General features: G+C 43.2%; 1 protein-coding gene across 5 annotated transcripts in view; it reads right to left on the bottom strand.

Annotated features, from left to right (window-relative positions):
- IL34 (interleukin 34) overlaps positions 1-13,696 on the bottom strand; it is a 58,886-nt gene that overhangs the window by 13,660 nt on the left and 31,530 nt on the right. The window lies entirely within an intron of this gene.

Below are 13,696 nucleotides of genomic sequence, written 5' to 3' on the forward strand. Positions count from 1 at the left end.
AGTCTCTTCAATAAATGGAGTTGGGAAAACTGGACATCCACATGCAAAAAAATTAAACTACACCACTATCCCACACCATACACAAAAATCAACTCAAAGTGGATCAGAGACTTTAATGTAAAACGTGAAACCATAAAACTCCTAGAAGAAAACATAGGCAGTATACTCTTGGGCATCAGTATTACCAATATCTTTCTAGATATGTCTCCTCAGGCATGGGAAACAAAAGCAAAAATAAACAAACGGGACCGTATCAAACTAAAAAGCTTCCGCACAGCGAGGGAAACCACCAACAAAACAAAGACAACCTACCAAATGGGAGAAGATATTTGTAAATCATATGTCCAATAAGGGATTAATATTCATAATAAAGAACTCATACAATTCAACAACAGCAAAAAACAAACAACCTGATTAAAAAATGGGCAGAGAGGCTGAATATACATTTTTCCAAAGAAGACATACGGATAGCCAACAGGCACATGGAAAGATGTTCAACATCACTAATTATTAGGGAAATACAAATCAAAACCACAGTAAGATACTACCTCACATCTGTTAGAACTGCTATCATCAAACAGGCAAGAAATAACAAGTGTTGGTGAGTATGTGGAGAAAAGAGAACACTCATTCAACGTTAGTGGAACTGTAAACTGGTAAAGCCAGAGTGTTACCAGTACAGAGTTTTCTCAAAAAATTAAGAATAGGACTACCATACGACCTAACTATTTCACTTCTGGGTTTTTTTGTTTATTTGTTTGTTTGTTTGTTTGGGCCACGCCATGTGGCTGTGGGATCTTAGTTCCCCGACCAGGGATTGAACCTGGGCCCACGGCAGTGAAAGCACAGAGTCCTAACCACTGGACCGCCGGGGAATTCCCAACACTTCTGGGTATTTTTTTTATATATATAACTTTTTTTTTCTTTTTTCCTTCCTTTCTTTCTTTTTTGGCTGCTTTGGGTCTTCATTGCTGGCTTGCGGGCTTTCTCTAGTTGCAGTGAGTGGGGGCTGCTCTTCGTTGCAGTGCACAGGCTTCTCATTGCAGTGGCTTCTCTTGTTGCAGAGCATGGGCTCTAGGCGTGCGGGCTTCAGTAGCTGTGGCACGCAGGCTCAGTAGTTGTGGCCCGTGGTCTCTACAGCGCAGGCTCAGTAGTTGTGGCGCACGGTCTTAGTTGCTCCATGGCATGTGGGATCTTCCCAGACCAGGGCTCGAACCCGTGTCCCCTGCATTGGTAGGTGGATTCTTAACCACTGTGCCACCAGGGAACTCCCCACAACGTTTCTAGGTATTTATCCAAAGAATATGAAAATACTAATTTGAAAAGAGATATGCACCCCTATGTTCATCATAGCATTATTTTAAATAGCCAAGATATGGAAACAACCTAAGTGCCAATAAATGGATGAATAAATAAAGAAGATGTAGCATATATTATATATACAATGGAATACTACTCAGCCATTAAAAAGATGAAATCTTGCCATCTGTGACAACACTGATGCACCTTGAGGGTATCAAGCTAAGTGAAATAAGTCAGAGAAATACAATACCATATGATTTTGCTCACGTGGAATATAAAAAACAAACGAACAAACCAAGCCAAACAAAAACAAACATGTAGATACAGAGAACAGAGTAGTGGTTACCAGAGCGGAAGGGTGAGAAGGGCAAAATGGGTAACATATGTTGTAACTATATGGTTGGCAACTGTATGGTGATGGATGGAAACTAAATTTTTGGTGGTCAGCAGGCTGTAGTGTATACAGAAGTAGAAATATAATGCTGCATACATGAAACATGTAATATTATACACCAATGTTACATCAATTAAAAATAAATTTTAAAAAAAAGAATCCACATTCAATTTTCCCTGGTTGTTTAAAAAACGTCTTTTTTTAAGTTGCTTTGTTTGAATTAAGAGCCCAGTAAGTTGGTCCACTGATTGATGGGTCTCTATGTCTTTTTTCCTCTCTTTTTTAAAAAAAATTTAAGGAACTTCCCTGGCGGTCCAGTGGTTAAGACTTCGCCTTCCAACACGGGGGATGGGGCTTTGATTCCTGGTCAGGGAGCTAAGAACCCACATGCCTCGTGGCCAAAGAACCAAAGCATAAAACAGAAGCAATATTGTAACAAAGTCAATAAAGACTTTAAAAATGGTCCCCATCAAAAAAAAAAACCTAAAAAAATTAATTAATTAAGATATAACTCACATGTCATAAAGTCTGCCATTCTGAAGGGCATAATTCAGTGGAGATTTTTAGTATATTCACAAAGTTGTGCAACAATTACCATAATCTAATTCCAGAACATTCTCACCAACCTAAAAATAAACTCTGTAGTCATCAGCAATCACTGTTTATTTCCTCTTCCCCCTGGCCCCTGGCAACCACTAATCTGCTTTCTATCTCTATGGATTTGCATATTCTGGACCTTTCATGTAAATAGGATCTTATAATATGTGATCCTTTGTGACCAGTTTCCGTCACTTGGCATAATATTTGCAGGGTTCATTCATCATGTAAACTGAATGTTTGTGCCTCTGCCAAATTCCTGTGTTGAAGCTCTAACCCCCAATGTGATGTTATTTGGAAATGGGGTCTTTGTGAGGTAATTAGGGTTGGATGAGGTCCTGAAGGTGGGGCCCTCATGACAGGATTAGTGCCCTTATAAGAAGAGACACCAGAGAGCTTGTTCTCTCTCTCTCTCTCTCCATGATCCCATAAAAAGGAGGTCACGTGAGCACACATCCAGAAGGTGGCTGTCTGCAACCCAAGGGGAGAGCACTCACCAGAAACCAACCATGCTGGTGCCCTCATCTTGGAGTTCAGCCCCCAGAACTGTGAGAAAATAAATTTCTGTTGTTTAAGCCTCCCAGTCTATGGTATATATTCAAGACCCATTTATTCTCTAGTTCTGCCCACATGGAGACACCCTCCTTGAAAAGGCATTGAATCCTTCCATTCACTTTAACACCTTGGGCTGAAAACACGTGTTCCAAGGTTTCAACTATGAGATCCACATTCTTAAAGCACTAATTCTTTTTTTTTTTTCTGGTTTTATTGAGGTATAATTGACAAATAAAAGTGTAAGGTATTTAAAGTGTACAACGTGATGATTTGGTATACATATACATTGTGAAAGGATTCCCCCATCCATCACCTCACATATTTATTTACCTTTGAAAGCACTAATTCTTAAACCTCATCTAGATTTCTCCTCTTGGATGGGGGGAGATGACCCAAACACAACGAAGAACAGCTTAGGACTGTGAGCTCTGCTCGCCCAGAAGACCTTGCAGCTCCCCTGACCACCCGGCTGGAGCCAGGATTAGGGCCCTGAGACGAGGGGCACCTGCTGGGCTGCCACCACAAGCCCCAACTCCTGTCCTCTTCACTAGGCTGGCTGTCACCTCTAGTTTCCCTGGAGTCTGGGGACTCCAAACGGTCTCTGCTCACACTTCGTATCATGCCTGCTGCCTCAGCACTGCTGATCCACACCAAGGGGGAACAGCACACAGAACTGCTTTTCAACACACCAACGTTCCACACAAAAGTTATCTTATAAGCCTGCAGGTTCTTTTTCATCAGAGGACATTCCCAAGGCCATGACTTCCCCTGGCTCTCCACTGCCCTTGCCAGCAGACTGGACATGCGTGGCCGCAGTGCTGAGTCAGGCACACCCCCCTGGCTCCACTCCGGCGCACTCTCCTGGAGAACTGAGGACGGTGCCCTGGCCTCATCAGCTGGATCTATCCCAAAGCCAGTCCTAGAGTGACAAGAGCCACACCTTCAGGTCTGTTCCACTGACCAGCCTCACAGGACCGAGCTGGGCCCACGGACCTTGGTCTGGATTGTGTTGGCTGGTCATTCTTGCCTAGGTTCACAGGCCAACCGCCACTGTCCTCCTTTCCTGCTCATCACTGCACCAGCATCTCACTCCTACCTGCTGCCGTCACACGCCTGGCAACCTCTTGTTCCGGGGCCAGCCAAGAACTGAGACCCCATCAGGCCCCTAGTTCCCAGCAGGCCCCATTAAACTACTGCTGCCTAGCCGTGTTCTCGAGGCTTCAGAGCCCGGGAGAGTGCGGAGAGCATAGCAAACCGCGGCGCCCCAGCCCCGGAACGGGCTCCAGGGAGGCGCGGGAACCTCGCCGCACCCCACCCCCCAACACAGGCGACCTCTTCGCCCGCCTGTCCCGCGGACCCGGGCGCACCTCCGGCCACCGGGACCCAGGACGGCGACGCGGGGCTCAGCTGGTGGCGGGCGCTGGGGTGGGCGGGGACACGGGCTCCAGTCCGGAGGCCGCGCGGACCGCCGGGCCCACCTCCGTCCCCGCCGCCTGGAAAGCTGTGGTATATTATTATGGCAACCTGAGTAGGCTAAGACATAGCATCTATCGGTACTTCCTTTTTTTATTTTTTATTTATTTATTTTTATTTTTTTATTTTTTTGCGGTACGCGGGCCTCTCACTGCTATGGCCTCTCCCGTTGCGGAGCACAGGCTCCGGACGTGCAGGCTCAGCGGCCATGGCTCACGGGCCCAGCCGCTCCGTGGCATGTGGGATCTTCCCGGACCTGGGCACAAACCCGTGTCCCCTGCATCGGCAGGCGGACTCTCAACCACTGCGCCACCAGGGAAGCCCTGCACCTTGCTTTTTAAAAACTATTTTAAAATAAAACATAGAGGTAACAGAAAACAAATGTATAGTTTAATGAATTATTATAAGATAAACAAACTTTATATCTACCATGAAATCAAGGAATGGAACCCAGTCAGCCAGCCTAAAAGGTCCTCCATGAGCCCCATCTCAACTATAGCTCGCCAAAAAAGTAACCAGCATCCTAATTATTACAGCAATCACTTTGTTGGCTTTCTTTCTGGTTTTATCAACCAAGTGTGCCTCCCTAGACAGTATAGTTTAGTTTTCAGCCTTGCCCATTTTTAAAATTTCATATCTTTTAAGCCTCTTTTAATCTACAATCTACAGGATTTCTCCTCCATCCCATCCTTTTACACTTCATCTGTTAAAGAACCCAGGATATGTGTCCCAGAGAGTGCTCCCAGTCTGCACTCACTGTGCAATTCAACACATTCCTCTGTTCTCTGCTTTTGCACACTGGGGGTTGGATCAGACTCAAGCATAAATCCTTTGTCACGACTACACATGGTGCTGGGTTCTCCCAACAGGAGGTAATGTCTGGTTTTCACTCTTTTCTGATGTTGATAGCTATCAATGCTTAATGCCTAGACCCATTAATTCATCAAGGGTTGCTAAGTGTGATATTCTCACTCACATGGCTATCTGATCAAGCCTTTTCCCATGAGGTAAGCAGAGTCAGTAGCAGGCCAGCAGCTTTGCCAAGATATCTGATATGAATGACATAGTGTACTTTCCTCCCACGTCTGACCTATGAAATCAGGAAGTCTCCAGGCCTGTGTGATTTGTTTTCAAATGCCTGCTTCTCAGAAAAAGATTGGCTGGCATCAAGACATGCGCTGCCTTTACCCTTGTAATCCAAAGCTACCTGAATGATTTTATCAACCAAGACTCACTCCTGGGTCCACAGACCAAATGCCTGTAGCAGGCAGTACACTTCTGACAGGTGATGCATGTATGTGATCAGTGTTAGCATATCTGGGAGGCTTGGCACCTACACCAGATCCCTAGGGCATCTCCCAAGCTGGAGTATTGACTTAGGTGAAGCAGAACAAAAAAACCTGGACTTTCCTGGTGGCGCAGTGGTTAAGAATCCACCTGGGGCTTCCCTGGTGGCACAGTGGTTGAGAGTCCACCTGCAGATGCAGGGGACACGGGTTCGTGCCCCGGTCCGGGAAGATCCCACATGCCACGGAGTGGCTAGGCCTGTGAGCCATGGCCGCTGAGCCTGCGCGTCCGGAGCCTGTGCTCTGCAACAGGAGAGGCCACAATAGTGAGAGGCCCGCTTACCGCAAAAAAAAAAAAAAAAAAAAAGAATCCACCTGCCACACCATTGTAAAGCAATTATACTCCAATAAAGATGTTTTTAAAAAAAAAAGAATCCTCCTGCCAATGCAGGGGACATGGGTTCGATCCTTGGTCGGGGAAGATCCCACACGGAGCAACTAAGCCCATGCGCCACAACTACTGAGCCTGCGCTCTAAAGCCCGCAAGCCACAAATAGAGCCCGTGTACCTAGAACCCATGTTTCACAACAAGAGAAACCACCGCAATGAGAAGCCCGTGCACCAAAACGAAGAGTAGCCCCCGCTTACCGCAACTAGAGAAAGCCTGCACGCAACAATGAAGACCCAACACAGCAAAAATAATTAATTAATTAATTTTTAAAAAGAAAAACATAAAAGCCTGCCCAGTGCTGCAGACGACAGAAGCACTGAAACAGGAAGATAAGATACTGAATGTTTCCTTAGAACCAGGCGTCTAGCACAGAGCTATCTGGGCCATATCCACATGTTTGAGGTATATTTCTCTATAGTCACTCACCTTTTTACTGAAATTTATTTGTAAAGAAAACTTCATAACACTTTCATTGAGAGGAAAACAATTCTAACTTGCCAAAATGAGAAAGTAACATCAAGGAAAGCAAAATAATGTAAATTCAAGTGAGAAAGCATTGCCTGCTGAACTAGGGATCTGCTCTCTCTTTTTGGAAAAGGGAGACTAGCAAGGGTTAGAGAGGTGTTTGAAATATATTAGCACCAGACTGAGTCTTTCTCCTAGAGCAGTCATTCTCAGCTGGGAGGTGGATTTTGTCCCCCAGGTGACATTTGGCAATGCCTAGAGATATCTTTGGTTGTCAGAACTGGGGGTGGTGGTGCTACTGGCATCTAGTGGGTGGAGGTCAGGATGCTGTAAACATTCTACCCTGCACAGGGCAGCCGCCCCACAGCAAAGAATTTTTTAGCCCCCAAATGTCAGCAGTGCTGAGGCTGAGAAACCCTTTCCTAGAGAAGTAAGAAGGATTGAAAAAGAACTGAAAAGAAATTTCCTCACTTTGGGATTCAATGTTATTTAATGCAGGATCCAAGTACCAGTACCATGTTACGCCATCCAACATTAACTAATGGCACACAATCCACACTTAGAGAAAGCTGTTTAAATGATGAGATGTCTTGGAACGAAAGCACCAGTGCTAAAAGAACAATGTTATCAGAGAGCTCATCTCGGAGAAGTCCACAGATCCAGCGGCAGTACTAGTTCATGCTGTGCTGCACGCTGTTCTTACAGTCAACATTTATTAAGCACCTACTATGTGCAGCCACTGTGCTGGGAACTGGTAAGGTGTGATTCCAGTAAGAGGTATACAGGCCAGTGGGGGAGGCAAGGAGGTAAATAAATGAGTAGAAAACAGTATCATGGGAGTGTGTGCAGCTAAAGGGAAGATGAGAAAATACCCACTGGGGATGGTGGCAGGGGGTTGCCAGGGAAGGTGATGATTCCAGTTCTTAGCACTCTCAAGGAGCTCCCTCTAGTTAGAAGCAGAGCTAATTCAAAAGCAATGCATGGCTTCTGGCTTCTGGCTTCTGGCAGAGTGCATGAATCCAAACACTTCTAACACTAATTGTAGTATGGATTAAGATGTGTAAATATACTCTAAAATAATTTTAAAGAAAAAAAAAGCAGTACGGTTGGAATATCCATTGCATTGCTGTTTACACTTGAAGAAAGAAAACTGGAAACAACTTAAATGCCAAACCACAGGAAAGCAGTTACCATAATCTGAGAACTAATTGCTGTTTACTGAGTCCTGACCGTGTGCCAATGGGTATATATCCAGTGTAGCACAATGATTGTACCTTTTTCTCCTTGTAGCGACTGTGAGAATTAATCCTCCCATTCCCGGGGAAACGTCAGACCCAGAGAAGACATGGAAAGGGAGTCTTTTCAACCAATGCTGCAGAAACTACTGGAAATCCTTACTTAAAAAAAATTAAACATAACCCTTACCTCACACCATGCATAAAAATAACTTGAAATGGATCATAGACATAATTGCAAAACCTAAAACTATAACAATTCTAGGAGAAAATACTTGTGGCTTTGAGTTGGGCAAAATTTTCTTATATTTGACACCAAAAGCACAAACCATAAAAAAAGAAAAAGGTGCTGGGGGGAGAAACAATAGGAATAAGTTAGAATAATACTGTTATCAGAGTATTTGTTTTTATAGTTATCATCTATCTTTGGCAAGTGATATGAATCTCCCATTTATGGTAGTGATATAATGTTTCCTTTTTGAATAAATGTGACTAGGTTTCCAAAATGTGAATGACCCTAAGGAAAAAATGTGCAGGTAAGATATGTACAGACTCTGAAGCTAGAACCCTTGAGTTCAAATTCTGGCTCCACCTTGCCTTGGGAGAGGTCAGCATCCTCTTCTTGCCTCAGGTTCCTCATCTGTAAAATGGCCTTGATACAAAATTCTGACCTCAAAGCGTCATGGGAGTATTTACCGAGTTTCTATATATGGAAAACTTAGAACATGGGATGGTATGCAGTAGCTCAGTATTTACTATTTTTATTATTCACTATTATAAATTGCAGTAAAGATGGGTTTTGGAAAACTTAAGCTTTCTTTTTTAAATTTTTTCAAAGCACAGGCTTTTATTAAGTGGTAATTTTACAGTTTTAACTTTAAAGGCAACTTATCCACCCCCACTCCCCACATATATTCCAAGACCAGTGAACTTCTCTCTTTTATTTTTGAATGATTTCCTTTATTGCTGTTGCTTGTGTACCATCAATAGAGATCTGTGAGCAAAACACTTGACTGTGAAAGAAAGAAAGAAACAAACACAGTGTGGAACAAGTCACGTGGGAGCCCTGAACACTCTGAACAGCTCCTGCTTCAAGAAAGTTGCTGATGTCCTTCTGAAGGACTCCAACCTCTGACCTCCAACTTCTGACCTCCAACAAGCAAGGAGACTCAAGAGTAGAACAGAGTGTTCTACTCTGAGTTGCTCTTCTCAGAAAAAAGGGACTCCAGCAGACCTTTCTGCCTGAAAGCTTCCTTGGAGCAACACGATAAAAAACAAAACAAAACAAAAAGGAGGGAAGCAGAAGTCAGTAGCTGGAGGGACTTCAGCTCGACAGCTCTGTGGATGGAAACCTCTGCAGAGTTATCCTCTCTATGCATCAAAGAAAATAACTACCACCAAGAAAGTAACCAAGTTCACGAGGATACGAAGCAACCGGAACTCTTTTTTTTTTTGCAACCGGAACTCTTACACATCGCTCTTGGGAGGATACGATCATTTTGGAAGACTGTTTGGCAATTCTAATAAAGTGAAATATACACCTGCCCTATGAAGCAGCAATCCTACTCCTAGTATTAACCTAGAAAAATCAAGATCTATGTCCACAAAAAGAACAAACAAGAATGTGCATTGCTACTATATTCATGCTATGAATAATATGCAGTTCCAAAAGCTGAAAACAATCCACATGTTCATCAATAGAAGAATGGATATACAAACCGTGGTATAATCACACAGCAGAAGACTACTCAGCAAGAAAAAGGAGCAAACTGGTGATCCACGCAACAACATGGATGAATCTCAAAAACATTCTGAGCAAAAGAGGCCAGACGTGAAAGAGCACATGCTACATAATTCCATTTACTCGAATGCAAGGACAGGCAAAAAACTAATCTACAGTTACAGAAATCAGAACAGTGATTGTCTAGGGTGGGTGGTAGTGGTATGAACTGACTAGAAAGGGGCATGAGCAAATCCATAGTGATGGAAATATCCTGGTTGTTGACTGGGGTGGTGGTCACCTGGGTATACACAATTGTCAAAAGCCATCTGTACTGGGATGAATAGTGTCCCCCCAAAATTCATGTCCACTGGAATCTTAGAATGTGACCTTATTTGGAAATAGGGGCTTTGCAGATTTAATTCGTTAAATTAGAGTGAGGTCATACCAGATTACGGAAGGCCCTAATCCAATGATTGGCATCCTTATAAGAGAAAATAGAGACACACAGGGAGAATACAACGTGACGATCAAGACAGAGATCAGAATGACATGTCCACAAGCCAAGGAATTGTGAGCAACCACAAGAAGCCAGGAAGAGGCAATGAAAAGTCAAAGAAATCATGGCCCTGCTGACACCTTCATTCTGGATTTCTAGCCTCCAGGCCTGTGAGAGAACACACTTCTGTTCTTTTAAGCCACCAAATTTGTGGTACTTTGTTACGGTAGCCCTAGGAAACTAACAAACCATCAAACAGAATGTTTAAGGTCTGTGCCTTTTATTTTAAGTAATTATACTACAATTTTAAAAATTGCAAATAGCTCATTGGAAACAGCAAGCTGGTGATGAGGCCTCCTTTGGCTCCTGCTTCACCAAATTAGACAAAACACCTGAAGGAGAGCCAGGCAATGCTGTTCAGAATCCACATTTAGTGGGAGAACCAGGGCACTGCCCAGGGAGCCCCTCCCTCCCAATGGCTCCCTTCACACTCAACCAACCTCCGCATCTGTTCCCTCTGCCCACAGCAAAATGCCTCTTTTACCCTCTCAGACACAAATACTATGGGGACTACAGGCAGCACTACCTAAGAAAGCCAACTTGCAGATGCCCCATTCAAAAATGAACCAACACACTTCTGAGGGAGGTCCAAGCCTTAGAATTAAAGGCTGCAGAAAAGCCTGATTAGGGGCCAAGAGCCTTAACTCAGCTCTTCAGTAACTCACAAATTTATTATCTGAAATATCAACCTTAAGGAATCTTCCATTCCTTTGCTTTCTGCAGCCCAGACACTTACAAAAGGGGAATTTTTATTTCATTATTTTGCTTCATCTTAGAAGCCCCTGACCCTGAGAACTTGCCAGTCACTTGCCTAAGCACACCGGCAGATATCTGCATGAGGATTGGCATCAGCAAAGGTCAGGAAAGTCACTGAATGCAAAGACCACCTGGCCCAATCCACACTGGATGCTCTAATCTCCATTCCGGATCCCCCACATTTATGGCCAAGGAACTTGCCAGGCATGAACTCACCGAATCCTCACAACAAGGCTAGAGGTAGGACCATTATTATCTTTCATTTTCAATGAGGGCACTGAGGACCAGAGAGGTGATATAACTTGTCTGAGGTCACAAAGCAGTACACAGAGGAGGGATTTGAGCCCAGACAAATTGGCCTGGAAGTCTTAACCACTGGCTGCACTGCCAAGTGGATGCCTCTTCTTTGGATTGGGCACTGGATTCCCCAGTGACTGAGAACCCAGAGGTTTGTTACATATCCAGACTCCTTCAACTTTTTTCCCTTCTTGAGAAACAATAGAGCAGTGAGTCCCAAAGCCTACTGGGACAACCTCCAAAACATTATATAAACAAAAACTGAGTGTAACAGGATTAAGGTTGTTTAATTTTGTTTTTTGGGTTTTGGAATGTTTTGTTTTGAGATGAAAGTTAACCAAAGGACAACAGAGCGAAACTGAAAAAAAAGGCTAAGATCAGAAACATGCATTTTTTCCCAACTGGATGGAAAACCCCAGTGGTCGGGGTTTTTTTTGTTTTTTCTTTTGGCTGCACCACATGGCTTGTGGGACCCTAGTTTCCTGGCCAGGGATTGAACCCAGACCCACGGCAGTGAAAGCAAAGAGTCCTAAACACTGGACCACCGGGGATTCCCAAAACCCCAGTTTCTGTTGTCCATTACACCAGGAAGGAGTTTGGAGTTGGGTTTGCTAAAAAAGAATCAAACCAATGGTTCCTCACTTTAGGAAAGGACACTTCAGCCCATATGTACTGACTCTGTACATGTCCCTAGACCCTCTCCAGAGGAGTCCACAGTAGCTGTTGGCTCAGTCAAAGAACCGTCTCCAGTAGGGTGGCACAGCACATTAAAAAACCAAAGGGAGGGAATTCCCTGGCGGTCCAGTGGTTAGGACTTGGTACTTTCACTTCGGTGGCCCAGGTTCAATCCCTAGTCAGGGAAGTAATATCCTGCAAGCCATGCGGCGTGGCCAAAAAAAGAAAGAAAGAAAAGACCAAGGGGAATTTACTGCAGGAATACAGGGATGGTTCAATATTAAAAAACTTCTTTTTTTTTGGCTGTACTGCACGGCTCACAGGATCTTAGTTCCCTGTCCAGGGACTGAACCCAGGCCACGGCCGTGAAAGCCCAGAATCTTAACCACTAGTCCACCAGGGAACTGCCAGAAACTTCTTAATATAGTATAACATAATGATAGATCCCAGGAAATCCATAAATGTTGAATAAGCATTTGACAAAATTTGACCAAAAAACACACTTTGCTGATAAAAAATCCCAAAGTAGGAATCAATGGATAATTCCTTAATAAGATAAAATATATAAATCTCAGTCAAAAGCCAGCATTTTGCTTAACTAGAAAACACCAGACGCATTCCCACTAAAGTCAGATATAACACACATGTGCACACTATCACTGTACAGAAGGTACTAGCCAGTGCAGTTAGATAAGCTAAAGAAATGAGAGATAAAATAATTGGATGAGGGAATATAATGTACAGCACGGTGACTATAGTTAACAATACTAGGGCTTCCCTGGTGGCACAGTGGTTGAGAGTCTGCCTGCCGATGGAGGGGACACGGGTTCGTGCCCCGGTTCGGGAAGATCCCACATGCCGCAGAGCGGCTGGGCCCGTGAGCCATGGTTGCTGAGCCTGCGCGTCCGGAGGCTGTGCTCCGCAACGGGAGAGGCCACAACAGTGAGAGGCCCGCGTACCGAAAAAAAAAAAAAAAAAAGAAAGAAATTAAAACAATACTGTATTGTATATTTGAAAGTTACTAAAGGAGCAAATCTTAAAAGTTCTCATTATACGAAAAAAATTATAACTACTTGTGGTGACGAATGTTAACCAAACTTATTGTGGTAATCATTTCCCATATATACATATATGGAATCATCATTTTGTACACCCAAAACTAATACAATGTATATGTCAATTATATCTCAATTAAAAAAACAAAGATAAAGAACTGCATAGGAGGAATTGGAATTGGAAACATTTCTATTTATAGATGAAATGATTATAAGCCTAGAACAGCTAAAAGAATCAATTAAGAAACTACTACAAACAATAGCCAGTTAGAAAAGACTCCATAAAAAACATAAAATATCTAGGAATAAACCTATCAAAAAATGTGCAAGATCCATACCAAAGCACTGCAAACAATACTAAAGGACACAGAAGATTTAAACAAATGGAAAGACATACCATGTTCCTGGATAGGAACATCCAACATCATCAATATGTCCATTCTCTGAAGTTAATGTATAAATTTGAAGCAATCCCAATACATTTCACGAAAGAGAATATTTAAATAGCCAACAAATACATATTTTAAAGTGCTTAACCTCATTAGTCATTACAGAAGTGAAAATTAAAACCACAATTAATTACCACTACACACACACCAGAGTAAGTAAAATCCAAATGACCAACAAAACCAATTGTTGCAGGAACTAGGAATAACTGGAATTCTCAGATACCACTGGAAGGAGGGTAAGTGGTTACATATCTATTTGGAACACAGTTTGGCAGTATTTTCTGTAGTTGAACATATGCATATCCCATGTATAAGTTCTCTCGTAAGTAAATATCCAGCAGAAATGTATATATAGGGGCACCAAAAGCCATGTGTTACAATGTTCATGGCAGCATTATTCATGATAGCCAAAAACTGGGAACAACTT

This window comes from Pseudorca crassidens, chromosome 20, assembly GCF_039906515.1.
Source record: "Pseudorca crassidens isolate mPseCra1 chromosome 20, mPseCra1.hap1, whole genome shotgun sequence".
NCBI classification, from domain to species: domain Eukaryota; kingdom Metazoa; phylum Chordata; class Mammalia; order Artiodactyla; family Delphinidae; genus Pseudorca; species Pseudorca crassidens.